This window comes from Anabrus simplex, chromosome 14 (genome assembly GCF_040414725.1).
Source record: "Anabrus simplex isolate iqAnaSimp1 chromosome 14, ASM4041472v1, whole genome shotgun sequence".
NCBI lineage: Eukaryota > Metazoa > Arthropoda > Insecta > Orthoptera > Tettigoniidae > Anabrus > Anabrus simplex.
In genome coordinates this window covers 98,164,263-98,180,789 of record NC_090278.1, presented here as the reverse complement: position 1 = coordinate 98,180,789, position 16,527 = coordinate 98,164,263, and the positions used below count along the sequence as shown (strand labels likewise).

General features: G+C 37.9%; 1 protein-coding gene across 10 annotated transcripts in view; it reads left to right on the top strand.

Annotated features, from left to right (window-relative positions):
* The window catches only part of msn (serine/threonine-protein kinase msn), a 225,024-nt gene that overhangs the window by 21,783 nt on the left and 186,714 nt on the right, over positions 1-16,527 (top strand). The window lies entirely within an intron of this gene.

Genomic DNA, 16,527 nt, shown 5'->3' with positions numbered 1-16,527 from the left:
TGTGTTATTGTCTCCAGTTCTGCCATCTTTCTGATATTGTTGTTTCTTCTCCTTTCGTCCAAGGACTGACCAAACAGGACACGGTGGAAGAGATTGGTCATGGCACACAATCCCAAATGAGGGATATTGGAGGCGAAGAACATCATCATTCTCATTTCTGTCCTATCCAACAGCTACTCTTCCTTCTTCCTTAAAGCCCATGTCTCTGCCCAATGTATTATTATTGCATGGGTTATCTTAAAGATCTTTTATCCACCCTCCCTCCACTTAATCCAACCAGCCTCAACTCTTTCACGTCGTCACGAGGATTAAGACAAAGAGAAATGTTACGTGACAATCCTTGATGTAACCCTACCTTCACCTCAGATTGTTCTGTTCTTCCAAATGGAGTGGATTCCTCGCTGTCGGTTCTGTTGCTCCCTTTTTTCCTCAGGCACCAGTATATTAGCTCCCTTGACACTGTCATACATCATCTTCAGATCAATGAAGGCAGTTTCCTGTTTCTTTCTAGTCTCCCAATAAAAATAGCATCCACTATAGCCTTTTTCTTCATAAATCTGAACTTTAATTTTATTTATTATTATCATCAGAGTTCTCAGTCTCTTGTCTTATACTCTTTTCAGCATTTTCATAAGGCACTCCTCTATCTTGATTTGGTTCCTCAGTAATTTTCACATTCCAGAGTTTGTAGGTGGGTATCATGATGCTTCTTTTCGAGTCTCCTGGGATTTTTCCTTCCAAAGATACCCTACACGTGTCCCCTGGGTGGTGCTAAGCGAGCAACAGCCTTTTGGCGGCCAAACAATCTTAGTGATCTCCGGGCCAATTTACGTATCAGTAGCATGAGGAAATTAACACAAATAGTCCTTTTAAGGACTCATACTTCAGAAGAATTGGACCTGGTATCCATATGTTACAGATCAATGTGGAAGGCATAAGCAGAGCAAAGGGAGAATAGAATACTTGTCTAAAATTGCTCTAGAAAACAACATTGACGTAATTGCCATTCAAGAAACGCATACAGAAGATATAGGCCAACTTAACTCACGAGGAAATATTCCAGGATATGATCTCATAGGGGCAACATATCATAAGGTGTATGGTATGGCTACATATGTTCACAATACTATAGAGAATGCCTATTTGATTTCTACTAACACCGACGACGACATCCACACCGTTGTTATAGATCTAAGTGGGACGAAAGTCATAAATGTTTATAAACCACCTGCCGTTCAGTGGCCTCCTTCTGTAGTCCCAATTTACCCACATACATCTGTTTATCTTGGTGATTTCAATAGTCATCACACCGAATGGAAATATAGTGTTAATGACGACAATGGTGAGGCTCTGGTCACCTGGGCCTACGTGCCTTTCCTCACAGTCAACACAGACCAGTCATTATTGAAACAAGTGTGAAAGTGCCCATCATCACTTCTACTCCACGACCGTGATGGAATTTCCAAAAGGCAAACTGGCCTGAATTTTCTGAGAACCTTGACAAATGTCTGGGTTGGATTCCATATGTTAGTGAAAATTATGAGAGATTTGTGGGCGCAGTGACCAGTATAGTAAAAAAGAGGTATTAGGAAGGAGTATATTCCTGGTTGGAATAAAGTCAGCGAAAAATTATATGAAGAGTTCCTCACAACTGGTGACCATGAAATATCATATGAACTACTGCACAGCCCTGATACCTCAAGAAGACAGAAATGGATTGAAACCGTCGAAAATATAGACTTCAAACACTCAAGCAGGAAAGCATGGTCCCTTCTTTGAAAACTGGGAGGTGGAAACAAAATATTACGTGATAACAGCACCATCAGTCCAGATACTATAGCCTCACACATGGTGTCAATATCAAAAGCACCCAAGCAAAGAGATTACACCTTCAAGATTAAACGAGAGCTTAAAGTCTTAAGAGCAAAGTGTCATGAGGATAATGAAGTATCTTGTCCATTCACATCAGAGGACATTTCAAAGGTACTAAAAGATGTTAAACAAGGTAAAGCTCCAGGCTTTGATGGTATCCACCCGGAATTCCTGCTCCATTATGGAAAATATGCAAAAGTATGGCTTGCACGCTTTTTCTGTGATATCCTGCAAACAGGGAACGTACCTCCTGCACTTAAAAGAACAAAGGTTATTGCCATATTGAAACCAGGCAAACCAAATGACGTACCTCAAAGTTACAGACCTATTGCACTACTCGGCACAGTATATAAGCTACTGGAAAGACTTCTGTACAACAGGATAAGCTCTGTAATTCTTGAACAAGTACCTATGGAACAAGCTGGATTTCGACCGAATCGCAGTTGTGTTGATCAAGTACTATCACTGACCACCCACATTGAAGCCGGATTCCAGAAAAGACTTAAGACATCAGTTGCATTAATTGACCTGACATCTGCTTACGACACTGTTTGGAGGCATGGCATTGATCTATAAACTCCTACGCACAATACCTTGTAGAAGAATAGCCAGACTTGTGGATAACATGTTAACGAATCGCAGATTCCAAGTAATTTTGGGAAACACCATCAGTAATAAGAAGAAACTTGATAATGGGCTGCCTCAAGCCTCTGTCTTGGCCCCACTTCTCTTCAGCCTCTATATCTCTGATATGCCTGCAACCATATCAAGAAAGTTTGGCTATGCAGATGACTGGGCAATTGCTATTCAGGACAAACAGATCGAAAATACAGAACATACCCTAACTACTGATTTATGCATTCTTGAAGAATACTTCCAAAAATGGAGGCTGAAGCCAAATCCAAACAAAACTACAGCGACATGTTTTCACTTATGCAATAAGCTAGCTAATCATGAACTAGAAGTGTACCTGGGTAAAAATCGCTTGACCGACACCAATGAAGCAAACTGTGGGGATCACATTAGATAGAACCCTCTCCTTCAAGAAACACCTGAAGAAAACGGCTGAAAAACTGAAGTCTAGAAACAATATACTTCAGAAACTGTGTGGCACTACATGGGGTTCATCAGCTGACACTTTACGCACCACCGCCCTCAGTCTGGTCTACTCAACAGCTGAGTACTGTTCTCCAGTGTGGCTCAATAGCAGCTATACCAAACTTGTCGATGCCCAATTGAATCAGGCAACGAGAATTGTATCTGGCACAGTAAAATCAACACCTACATTCTGGTTACCAGCACAGAGTCACATTCCACCAGCGGAACTCAAACGCAAACACGCCTTACTCCTGGAGTATAAAAAGATAAATGCAAACGACCAGCTACCAATACACCAGGACATCATTGCTGCTGAAGCCAGACGTTTACGTTCGTGGAACCCCTCCATGTAGACTGCGAGACGCCTGGTGAACAATAATTTCAACTCTTGCAAACCTGGAAGGATGAATTGGTAAAAAAAACATTCCATGTCAGCTGCAAGACATCACAAGCACCACAACACCATCAAGTGGCTTTCACCTACGCCGGAAAACGTGGTCAACGCTGAATAGGATAAGAACAAACCATGGCAGATGTGCAGATCTTCTCTACAAGTGGGGACATATACCTTCGCCAGAATGCAGTTATGGTGGTCCCAGAGAGACCATACGGCACATAGTGAATGACTGCCCGACGTATTCCTATAGTGGCAACTTCAGTGACTTTGTGGAGGCAGGTCCAGCTGTAATAGACTTTATTAACAACTTGAAAGTCAAACTGTAAATAATGTAAATACGTATTTTGACTAATGTTGATATCTACAGCCAAACGCTAAATAAATAATTTCATATACCTCTTTCTACCCCTCACTATGCTCTGATAATTTCAGTTGTCACTCATTAAGGAAAGGCCCTGCAGTTTCACCACACTTAGTGTTCTCTCCCCAGGTTCATCCACTCTTTGGACAATCCGAATTCTTCTCTTTCATTGGAATTTAAAGTTCTTCAAATTGGGTCTTCCACTGGTTCCTTCTCACTTTCTTGTATATCACTGGTATGATGTCAGTATCTTGTCTTTTCCTGATTCTTTCTTTAACAGTCTTGTAGATTGCTTTCTCATCCTCTGCTTTTTACCGAAATTTAGATACCACTCTTTTTCACGATGAAAATAAAGTCCTCAGATTAAGTTATCAACAGAGGTAGCAGCCATTTTGCTTCTTGGCTATCAGAATTGATGAAATGACATCCAGTTCTCTAGCCACCTACAAATATTAATTTGTTTCTCAGATATTTCCAGAACGAAAGACAAAACCATTTTGCAGCCACCACAGTATTTGAAATTGATGCCATTTGATGAGTGACTACACAACTCACTCTCTGAGAGACAAATACCACACCATTTTTCAGGAAGAGGGTCTTCAATTCTAATGGTTAAATGTGCACTTCAGGTGGTGTTTCCATCTCGGTTTTCTCTGAATAGTCTGCAGATCTTTCAGCAATTGAAAAAAATATCTACTCGATATCTTAAAACTACTAGACTGAGCGTTAAAGTTGGGTAACGTGACTGTTGAGAAGTGCTGCATCAAGCTTCCAACCCCAGCAGAGTTAAATCTACAGAGTCTTTTAAAAGGGAATAATTATTTAGTATTTCTCCTTGGTTGATGCCTTCTGAAGATGGTTTTGTGTAGTTTCCAATTTTCACACCAGGAAAATGCTGGGGCTGTACCTGAAGGCCACGGTCGCTTCCTCTCTTTGTTGGTGCGACATAAAGCAAATCAAAATTGAGTTGATGCCTTGAAGTTCACCAGTCAGGGATCCTAGTGGAGGATCATGTGCCAGGCAATACTTGACAGTCTTTGTAGGTAGATTAGAAGGGTAAGTGAACACCGTTGTCACAAAGGTTGAACTACAGTGCACATTGTGGAACTGTTGTATGTTGAGTCTGAAATGAGGAGTGAGGTAGTTTCCTCATTAAACCCTATGAGCGAGACTGGCTGTATAAGGAATGATGGTTCAGCATCTCTGTCACGTTCATTATTGTTAAAGCCAAGGATAAGATAGACCGAAAAATGAAAGCAACAAACTTTTCCCATATCACTCTTATCACTGGTTGAATTATGTTGCACCGAGTGGGTTAATCGTGCGGTTAGGGTCGCAAAGCTGTGAGCTTGCATTCGTAAGATAGTGGGTTCGAATCCCACTGTTGGCAGCCCTGAAGATGGTTTTCCTTGGTTTCCCATTTTCACACCAGGCTAATGTTGGGGCCATGGCTGCTACCTTCCCACTCTTAGCCCTTTCCCATCCTTTCATCACAGCAAATCTTAGATGTGTTACTGTGACTTAACAAGTAGGAAAAAAAAAACTGTTGCAAATTGCTTTTGAGAATGCAGAATGTTCAAAAAAAAAAAAAAAAAAAGATATGCCATTGCTCTGGCTGATCAATTTATAAAACTTATGAAGTATTAATGATCTATAAATTTCCTTCTCCTGGATTGGCTCAAGGAATTTGAACATCTCATGGTTTTGAACACTGTCAAGGTACAGCAGCTTTTATTACAAATTCTAAGTATGACTTATAAGATGTTCTGTACGTTACTTTGTTCTGCTGTCACTCAAACTGTTAATCTCATTTCAGTGCCTGGCAGTTAGGACAGTAATTGTTTGTCTTGGAACCTTCTTTTGTGAAGGGTTAATGAGAAAGTTTTCTTAGGTTGTTATCTTCCCTTCACATTTGTTCCTGTGGAGAATGATTATAGTTGCTGATGCTCTGTTATATCATTGCCGTAATTGAATTGTAAGCTAAAGACATAGTTCTTCCTGTTACCCTGAAGTCTAGTTTATTCACACTTTTTCTTGAATTTCAGCTTAGAGACTAAATGTTCTTATCTTAAAACATCCATAATATTGATCTAGGGCAACAAGTGGTCAACGCACGTTGAATCTTATCAGTGGAGTATCAGCATAAGTATGACAAGCAGCGACGCTGATTTTATCACTTAAATGTCTAATGTTTATCTAATCTCACTTTGCTGAACATTGATTGAAACATAATGAGAAATGTCAACTGGCTGACCAATGAAATACCATCTTGATTTATGAATTTCATTTTCCGTATTGACATTTACCAATCTTCATAAAAGGAAAGAAAAATTCCACCTAATCAATACATTTATTTTCTTGTAAACTATTACAATCTAGGACCGGTTTCGACCCTTCATAGGTCATCCTCAGCTATATCAGAATCACATTTGCATTTCTATCTTATACCTCTGAAAGACCTTCATGATGTATTGTTTCATAATTTTTCAGTGAAAACTTATCTAAAAACTTACAAATTTCTAAGCGTTGTGTTAAAATTAAAAATTAAAATTACAAAACTTTGTCTATTATATACATGCCCTTGGGCTGACAGAATGCATCCTTGGGTTGATTAAGCACATATCTTAAGTATTGCTTATTCTGTTGAATCGAAACCCTTTTATACTTATGTACAATCGTGAATAGACTATCAGTAAAATTTGATAAATAAAGCTTGCGTGATAATTATAATAAAATATCATGTTACATCTTTATACCTTATTGCTGGAGTGATATTATTTTAGGCAAAATATAAATGCGTGTTGACCTCTATAAAATATTTTTACATAAACACACTAATGTACTTTAAAGTCTAATCATTGTACTTTAAAGTCTAAAATACTTATTGCTTGGATCTTGCGTTGTTATGTGGTAAAATATAACAATTTGTCTTGTATAACATCAGATATTGATAATGTTTGAATATGCCGTGTATGGTTGGCTTTTAAACCTAATGATTAAATGTCAGTTCCTTCTTGCATAAAATTACAAGTTTCATATTATGTTGATTATGTATTGTATAAAACATAAATGTCTATTAAATTGAATGCTTATCATTTACTACAGAAGTTTTAAAAACACTTAAATGTCTAGTAATATATTCAGTGTGTTGGCCTTGATTCTTGCGTTATATTTCCATAATTTGCCTTTTCTTATATATGTCGAATGTTGAACTTTATAGGTTCCATTTGTATAACTGTGAAATGGATCAATATAAGCTTGATACGTGTTAAATTATGGAATATATGTATGATTCAGTTCTGGCCTAACTTCTGGAGTTTTCTCCCATCAAATGCCGTAAGACTGTGGTGGTTCCTTTCCCTTTTTTTAAGGCTGGTAAAGTCTGTAAGCCAAAATGAATGAAGTGAGTTAGATTTCAATAGAAGTGTAATATTGTGTGAATTTGTAAAGCCTGAATTAATTTACTTACTGCTGGATGTTTGAAATGCAAGTTTCTTGGCCGTTTGACGAGTAATGTACCTCGTACTGATGGTTCTAGTGTTGTCTGTTGTGAGAGGGGCGGAGGGATAAGTAGGGGAGGTTGTTACGTGTGTATGGGCGGAGTCACTGAGGTTCGCTGTCTGCGCCGTGGCTTGTGTATGACGTCGTCTGTTGACTATTTTGACGTAGTAGTTTTTTTAAGATAGGAACGATTTTATTGAACAAAATATTAGTTTTTTCGGATAACTCATTTATGTTATAATTAGGATTTGCATACTGATCTAGTGTTATATATAATTCTTCACTTATATTAAGCAAAGGACATTTAGGTTCTACATTTAATATTTTTAAATCGTTATTTATGTCCGTAAAATTGTGCTTATATTCATGCATATGTTGCCCTATTGCCGAGAAATGATTATGCCTAATTGCGTTTACGTGCTCATTATATCTAGTCGTGAAATTCCTGCCTGTACGCCCCACATAACTTGTTAAACAGTTGTTACATTCCATTCGGTAGACTCCTGATTGAAGATATTTGTTACTACTATTTACTGATTTGCTATTATATATGACATGCCTATTATTTTGTGTAGTCTTAAATGCTATTTTAATGTTATGTTTCCTCAGAACATTGGTTAGTGAATATACGCCCGTATTATTGAAAGTGAAAGTTGCGTAATTTTTTCTGGGTTGATCTGTTTTCGTCAGAGTGGTGTTGGGTCGTGATTTGAACTTACGAATGATGGAATTAACCATTTCTTTTCTATAACCATTTTTTTGAGCTATTTCGTGAATTAGTTGTAGTTCATCTTTGAGATCTGCTTTTGACATCGGTATATTAAACGCTCTATAAATCATACTTTGATATGCTGCTTTTTTATGTGGATTAGGGTGATTAGAATCTATTTTTATGGTGTTTATTGTATGTGTAGGTTTCCGGTAAATTTTGAAGGTGAGATGTTTTTCGTGTCTAGTAACCGTTAGATCTAGGTAATTTAGTTGACCGTTACTCTCAGATTCCTTGGTGAATTGTATACATGTATCTATGGCATTTATTTTATCCAATACTGCATTTTCGTTGGTTGTTCTGTTGTCGATGATGACGAATACATCATCCACAAATCTGCACCAGAAAGATATTCCTTCAATTTTACTAAATGCAGTATGTTCTAAGTAGTCTAAGTATATATCTGCTATTATTCCGGAGGCGGGTGATCCCATAGGTAGACCTGTTTGTTGATAAATTGTATCGTGAAATTTAAAGAAATTGTTATTGACTGCAAATTTGAGTAATATCATAAATTCCTCAATTTCCAATGTGCTTAATTTACTATATGTTTTGAGATTAGTTCTGATTATGTTTAAGGTTTTGTCAGTGGGGATATTTGGATACATATTTGTTACATCATAGGAGGCTATGGAATGATATTTATCCAACTTAAAGTTCTTTGTTTTGTTGCAAAAATCTATGGAATTTCGTATGCTCTTATTAGCCTGAAAGGAATAGTGATTTTTTAGAAATTTCTGAAGAAATTTAGAGAGATTATATGTGGGACTAGATCTATAATTTACTATGGTTCTCATAGGGGTATTTTCTTTGTGAATTTTGGGAAGAGCTTTAGCATTCGGTAACTGGGGGTTCATTATTATTAAGCTATTTGCTTCTGCTTCGGTGAGTAAAAAACGTGTGTTCTTAAGCAAGTTTTTTAGGTTTCTTTGTACTGTAATTGTGGGGTCTTTACGTATTGTACGGAATGTGTTATTATTGAAACATTCTTTTGTTTTTTGAATGTATATATCTTTGTTCATAATTACCGTTGTGTTCCCTTTGTCGGCTTTTGTTATCAGGAGATTATCACGTTTGACCTTTTTTTTTAAGCTATTAATGTGTGTTTTGTCCATTTTATTGCTATTAGATATGTTTTCTTGTATTCTGTTGATGTACTGCGGGAGTTTTTTTACAATATCATGTCTAACTTCTTCACGTATTTCATGCGGAATTCTCTGTATGGCTAATTCTGTTTCTGCTATTGCGGTGGTAACGTTCTGTAGTATAGAGGCGTTATTCCAGTTATGTTTTGGACCTTTGCTTAAAATTTCATACTCTGCTTTACTGAATATTGTATCCGTGAGATTTTTTAATGGTGGGTAAAATTGGTGCATTCTATCTCCTGTGGACTGAGCTAAGTTATTATATTCTGCAAGGTGAGTCACCTGTTTTTCTTTCTGAGTTCGTTTCAAGGTTTCTAATTTCTTGTCTAGGGCGTTCTGTTTTTTTATGGCTAGATGTTCAATTTTCTCATTCGTTACATGTTGGAAGTGATCCCAATAGCTAAGTGGTAGCTCTTGAGATACTTTCAAATGTAAAGGGTATAGTATATTATTCAAGTGTTGTTTTTTACGATAAAAAAAATTAATTTCAGTTTTTATCCAGATTTTATTTGTTTTCTTTAAAGTCTCACGTGTCTGTCTTGTGTTTCTATGTTTGTTGTTTGTGCTTTTGACCAGCCCTGGAAACAAATTAAAAAATTCAATATAACTAGCTGTTGAACCTGACATGGACTGGCAGCCAAGCACATCTCAATTTGAAGTTGATATGTTATTGAATTATTCTTCAAATAATTGCAGTGTGTCCTTATGATGCTGTCTTTTTATTCTTCTTACGATTTGGGTAGTTTCTTTTTTCTGTTTTACTAGATTTTAATAGGATATTTCTGATTTTTGGGTATGATGTAATAGCCGTGCCTGATGTCTTTTCTCCCCTCTTTCATCACATTCGCTGTTCCACCGTTGGTGGGTTTTTACATAGTTTAATTGGAGCTAGATCTTCTGCAATTTGTTTAAGATTGTGTACTAAGTCTTCTAGTTTATCTGTGATTTTTATTTTGATAATTGTCCAACTCGTTGGCTAAATGGTCAGCGTTCTGCCTTCGGTCCAGAGGGTCCCGGGTTCGATTCCCGGCTGGTTCGGGGATTTAAACCTTCATTGGTTAATTCCAATGGCTCGGGGGCTGGGTGTTTGTGCTGTCCCCAACATCCCTGCAATTCACACACCACACGCAACACTATCCTCCACCACAATAACACGCAGTTACCTACACATGGCAGATGCCGCCCACCCTCGTCGGAGGGTCTGCCTTACAAGGGCTGCACTCGGCTAGAAATAGCCACACGAAAGTAATAATAATAATTATTATTATTTTGGTAATTTTCATTGTTGATTAGCTGGGTAGGATCTGTTTTTCTTTTAGTTTTTAGGGGCTTGCTATTGTCTCCTCCGGGCAATGAGTTTAATTTTAGCTTAGTGATCTGAACCTGTGTTTATTTCTCAGATGACTTTGACATTATAGATGTCTTAGTAGTGGTATCTTTCCATGCAGATGTGATCCAGTTGCCATTCTCCTTTAGTGTAGTCAGGGTGTTTCCATGTTTTGAGTTTTTGAGGTTCTCTCTTAAAACATGTAGATTTTGAGATTAAATTATGGTTTTTACACAGGTCAACTAGTCTCTCTCCATTTTTATTTGTTTTCTTGTGTGCTGGCCATTTTCTGTTGATGTCACGGTATTCTCTTTCTCTGCCTAGTTGATCGTTGAAGTCGCCTATTAATAATTTTACATGGTGTTTGGGGATATATCTATGGTCTGGTCAAATAAGTCCAAAAATTTGTCTGTTTCCTCATGGTCTTTTGAGGAGTTGTTTTTATCATTAGTGGGAGCATGGTCATTTGTTATACTATAGAATTTATTAGGTGCCTTTAAGGTGAGCGTTGAGAGTCATGAAAACTGTGATTTGAATTCTGGAACACCGAGCTCGATAGCTGCAGTCGCTTAAGTGCGGCCAGTATCCAGTATTCAGGAGATAGGTGGTTCGAACCCCACTGTCGGCAGTCCTGAAGATGGTTTTCCGTGGTTTCCCATTTTCACACCTTAATTAAGGCCACGGCCGCTTCCTTCCTACTCCTAGCCCTTTCCTGTCCCATCGTCGCCATAAGACCTAAGTGTGTCGGTGCAACGTAAAGCAAAACTAGCAAAAAAAAAAGAATTCTGGAACTGAGTTTATTATTGTAAGGCTGACCAAAAATCCTGTTCCAAATTGTGGGACATTCTTCATCTTCATCACTCTCTTCCTGGGTATACCTTTATAAAGTCTGTACCCTTGAGATTCTAGGGCATCCTGGTCAGTGTTTCTGATTTTCTGTAATCCCATGATAAGAATTTTGTGTTGGTCCTTTGTCGGTGATCACATTTAGTTTACCGGTTTGCATGAGTGAGTTTATATTGTGTGTAGAGCAGTAGGTTATCTGCTTTGGTTGATTCTGGATTTTGTCTCGTTCGTGAATCTAGTACTGGGGTATTTCCGTGCCTCCGACTTCACGGCATCTTTTCAGTGGCAGCCCACTGTATCCGAATGCTACCTTCTCTGAACTCTTGGTTCAGCCGGTAGACTATTCCTTAAAAGACCTTCCATGGTTGACTGTCAAGGTGTCACCTGTGTGGGACTTGGTCCTGAATTACAACTCTGGATGTGATCCAGTGAGGTGATAATGAGGCCGCTCCTCTGGAGTACAGGTGCCTTGTGCAGCCGCCCTTAACCTGAAGAACAGATGTTGCACAATGGATTCCAGTGGCATTTCCTCCACTGTGGGGGCCCTCACCCCATCCCCACCTAAAGGGACTCATTCGCCCGAAGCCATTGGCTCCCTTAGGGAGTCAGGTTATTTCCCGCCGCCCAACACTTGGCGTTGGCAGTTTTACAGCTGGGTGCCAGACCAACAAACCCTCCTCCTTTCTAATTCTGGACATGGGACTGGACAATGGGTGAGTTGCATGTTCTTGTATTTTTTTTATTTTGGCTGATAAAAGGCACCCATTAGTTCTTACACTGGAGTTAGTGGGGAATGACAACTGCAGGGTAATTAATAGTTTACATACACCATTTTAACGTTATTTTTAAGTGTAAAAGTTAGTCATTAAAAAGCACCTTTTCTGTATTAGACAGGATCATGGGCTCTTTTAGTAGGCATGAACATAAAAGTAATCCTAATACTTTGTTTTTTGGCTGCTATACACCGCAACGTTCAAAGGCCCAATATAGCTTAATTTTTGAGACATGTATATAGAACGTATTTTGAAATTTCCCTACAAGATCAGGGCAAAAAATTGGCTCTGAAAAATGTTATAAATGGACAGAAGGAAAACGAAAAGGTATGCCTTTTGATATATTCATGGTTTTGTAAATCCAGAGACCACAGTGGTGACCTATTTCTGCCTGATCAGTGCAAAGGGTATTGGCAGGTAATACCAGCACGCGACCTCATATCCTAGTAGTCCCGCAGCAATACAAGCCATCTCACAGTATGAGACCATTCCAGTTCCGGTTTTTCCGTAACTTTGTCTATGCTAAGGACGAAGGCAGTTAACATAGTAATCAAAAGGCTTTTGAGTTGCGTGATGATCTTCTTCTGATACTAAGCAGTCATTAACCCGTCAGATGGAGCATCAAACAAGATTGTCTTAAGCAAGTCCACAAATGCAAGAGCTATAAGCACAAATTCTTAACCTGATATGGACCTGATTGAGTTTTGCATAACATCTGCGTAAAATTTTGTCATTTTCTTCCACCTATATGCACATATAACCATGTACTTTTCTTAAAAGTAACTTGTATTTTGTGTAAGTTTTATGCTCAGAATAATTTCTTTTACAGTTGAATGTTTTTGTGTATATTCTTACCGGGATTGTGTCCATGTTGACATCCAAATTCAGTATGCTGAACTGAATGTAGAAAATAATGAATAATTTACGTTAATATTAAAAATTTGTATTGCAAAAAAACTGTAGCTTATAGAGAAAATCTAACTTCAGATTTGGGATCAGCACATCGAAGTTAATATAAAGTGTATATATTGTATCAAGAAATGCCTGTACTTTAGAGCTTGAAGAGCATGAGATTGAACGCCAAGCTCGTACGGCTCATTAGATTGGAGCGGGTGCAAAGAGTGAGAGGGTTTTACTCCAAATGAAGGCCATGTCCTTGTAAACTGCTGATGTATTAAACAGTCAATGTTATATGACCTGAGTACAATATTGGAGGCTGGTTAGACACGATGTCCTTCAGCCCTGCTGCTGACTCTGTTCTGCGTTGAATCACCGCTCCTCCCGTCCTCACTATGGAACCAAGTTCCAATCTGTTAAGGGCTGCTCCAGATGGTCTTAAAGTTCTGGAAGATCTCAGAAGTCTAGTAGTTCAAATTGCAGGGTTCGCTTACTTGGAATAGGGGAGCAAGCACATGTATAAGTCACCTTGACTTGTAGGATGGACAAGCAAAGACGTGCTATTCATAATAGATTTTCACTGTTCTCCATGAAGTAATTAAAGAAATGCTGATATTTTGTGTTGAATGTCAATGGAATCAGACTTGAGACACTTCTTTAAAGTGAACTGCACTTTTCTCTGAAAGACAAAAAATTAAAGAACTCAGACAAGATTTTTGCTGCCGAATGTTAATGGAATAGTCCACACACTTCCTAACATAACTTGCACTTGTGAAATTAAGCACACGAAAAGCATAGGGCTCGAAATGTTTGGAGAATTGGGGATACAAATGCTTGTCGGGTCCTACAGTATTTCAAGATCACTTTGATTCTATTTACAATTGTTTGGAGAGTTTATTCATTGAAATGAACACTGCTAGATAACGTAGAAATATTTACACAATCACTTCAACTTGGTGTTAGAAGTAAAATGCCTGACGCGTGAAATTGGTCCCAGTATAAATGGTCCGTTATTGGACATTTACTCATTTGGAACAAATATTTCAGATTCCCTATGGGAATCAACATCTGTATCACATGAAATTGGTCCCGTTCACGTGGACCTTAGATTTATCTACAACACTATTAGAATGCAAACAGTTAACTAGCCCCGTTCACCTACAAGATTGTGTTCAAAGACTTGGAATAATATTGTTAACTCAGTTTCTGAATAGTGAAAATTAGTTCTGTTCACACAATGTCGTAAGTTCAGAAATAATGTGAAAGTATTTCACACGAAGACTAGTACTGACAAGTAGAGAAAGTTACTGGTATTTCAAAGTTTTATTCATGAAAAATCTAAGTATTACAAGTTATGAATCTCATTATTTGGTCCTGTTGAGCGACAATATATTATTTACTTACAATTTATTTAAAATGACTACCTTTTTCATTACATTATATTTTTTGTTCCACATTAAAATTTTACATTGTTATTGATTCTATTATGGGACATGTTTCACCCATAGTTTGGGCATCATCAGCCATGTTTCTTAACCCATTGAATCAAAATATCCAGGATCCTGGTTATTTTTATCCTTATAAAATCTTTAAAATTAATGTTTTCTTGGAAGTTCTTTAAAAAATATGCTTTTTGTATAACTATATGATTAATGTAGACATCTGACTAGTTGTAACACTGGGTCTTACCACTCGGTTGCTGTGGAGTGACATATGAATTTGTGACGTCATGTGGAATCGAATGCTTGCATCGTTTTCGCGCTAATTCAGGCATCACTCGTGCACGACCCTACGTGATAGTCAACCTAAACATTTTAACTTCAATGTAATCGATGCAGTCATGCCGACAATAGTGAAAATTTATCATTTAAATAGACAGTCTTGCAGTATTAAGATTTTAATTTGCAACATCCAATGACTGAAATCTGTAGTAATATTATGTAACTAGCACATATGTAGGTTATGTTAGCTGGGTGGCCTGTAAAATCGGCAGGGTGGTGCACAGTAAGCAGATTCAGGATGTAGGAAGAAAATAGGGGCATATAGGGATGCTGTAATAGAATCAGTTGTGTTAAGATGGGAATAATTGAACATCTTGGTAGAATGATGAAATGAGGACAGCTTGTAAACGTGAAAGGAAGGTGTATCAGAAATAGTTCACACTCATAGAACAGCAGCACCAAAATAATAAAATATTGTAATAAAATGAAACAAATGCTGTACTCACGTTAACTAATCCAAGGGGAATATGCCACAGTCCTCATAAATATTGGTGTCTTTGTCCTTATCACTAGTATCACTGGAGTCGCTTCCTGTCATCCTTACCCATGGAACCCAACATTCAACAATTCCATCAGCTTCCTTTGCCTTGTCTAGATTTTCCGAGGAGAGTGACTCGCAACACTTATCCCCTGAAACATGTTTGACTGCCTGGTGCACTAAGCTTTCGACATCAGTGAGACGGGAAGATTTGTTATTTTCGGCAACATATCTTTTCTCTTGTGCCCAAATTAGCTCAATTGCATTAAAGTGACAGTGGTAAGGAGGAAGGCCTAATTACCCTATGACTCTGAGCCGTAGCGATGGAGTACTTCGTAGGTGCAAAATCTAGACTTGTGGAGTTTTACATTTTGTAGTAGCTTCACCTTTGTCATATTTGCGGATATTCCGACTACATTATTTCACACTAATCACTGAATATCTTTTCTGTCTTTCATTGTCGGTGTTGTGTTTAGTTGCACAGAGTGGTAAGGGCATTGTCCATAACAGTTACGGAATTCGTATTTTTAAACCACATTGCGAAAGTAATCCCATTCATTATATTTGTATTCCCCATGTCAAAACATGAAATTTTAAAGTGTATTCGGTAACATCATTTAAACATAAATTAATAACCAGAATAATTATATTCACACCATTTACAGCTAAACAAATTTATCTCCACAACACAAATAATGAATTATAATGTTCATGTACCGGCACTTTTACTATGAAGGACCGGGCGAGTTGACAGTTAGGGGTGCACAGCTCTGAGCTTGTATCCGGGAGATAGTGGGTTCAAACCCCACTGTCGAGAGCCTTGAAGATGTTTTTTGTGGTTTTACATTTCCACACCAGGAAAATGCTGGGGCTGTACCTTAAGGCCACAGCCGCTTCCTTCCCAATCCTAGAGCTCTTCTATCCCATCGTCACTATGAAGCGCCCCGCACCATTCCCACCTTCATGTATCACTGAGGTAGCAGCAAGGTGCCAGACATTTATCATAGGTTGGCATTTTTAAACAGACTTACCATTGATTTTGAAATGTATTTTCTTTATTTTTCTGCTGACTGCTAAGCAAGCATTGATATGAAAAGAAGTATCCATAGAAATTTAGAAACAAACAGATTAGTTATTTTGTTAAGTGCAACCCATAGTTCGGGTCAACTTTGTTTTTAGTCTTATCAAATATAATATTCATATTTACATCTCTAGTACATACCTGAAAATAAACCAGTGAACTGATTTGTATCTTGTGTTTGACAGACTGAAAAACTTGAAA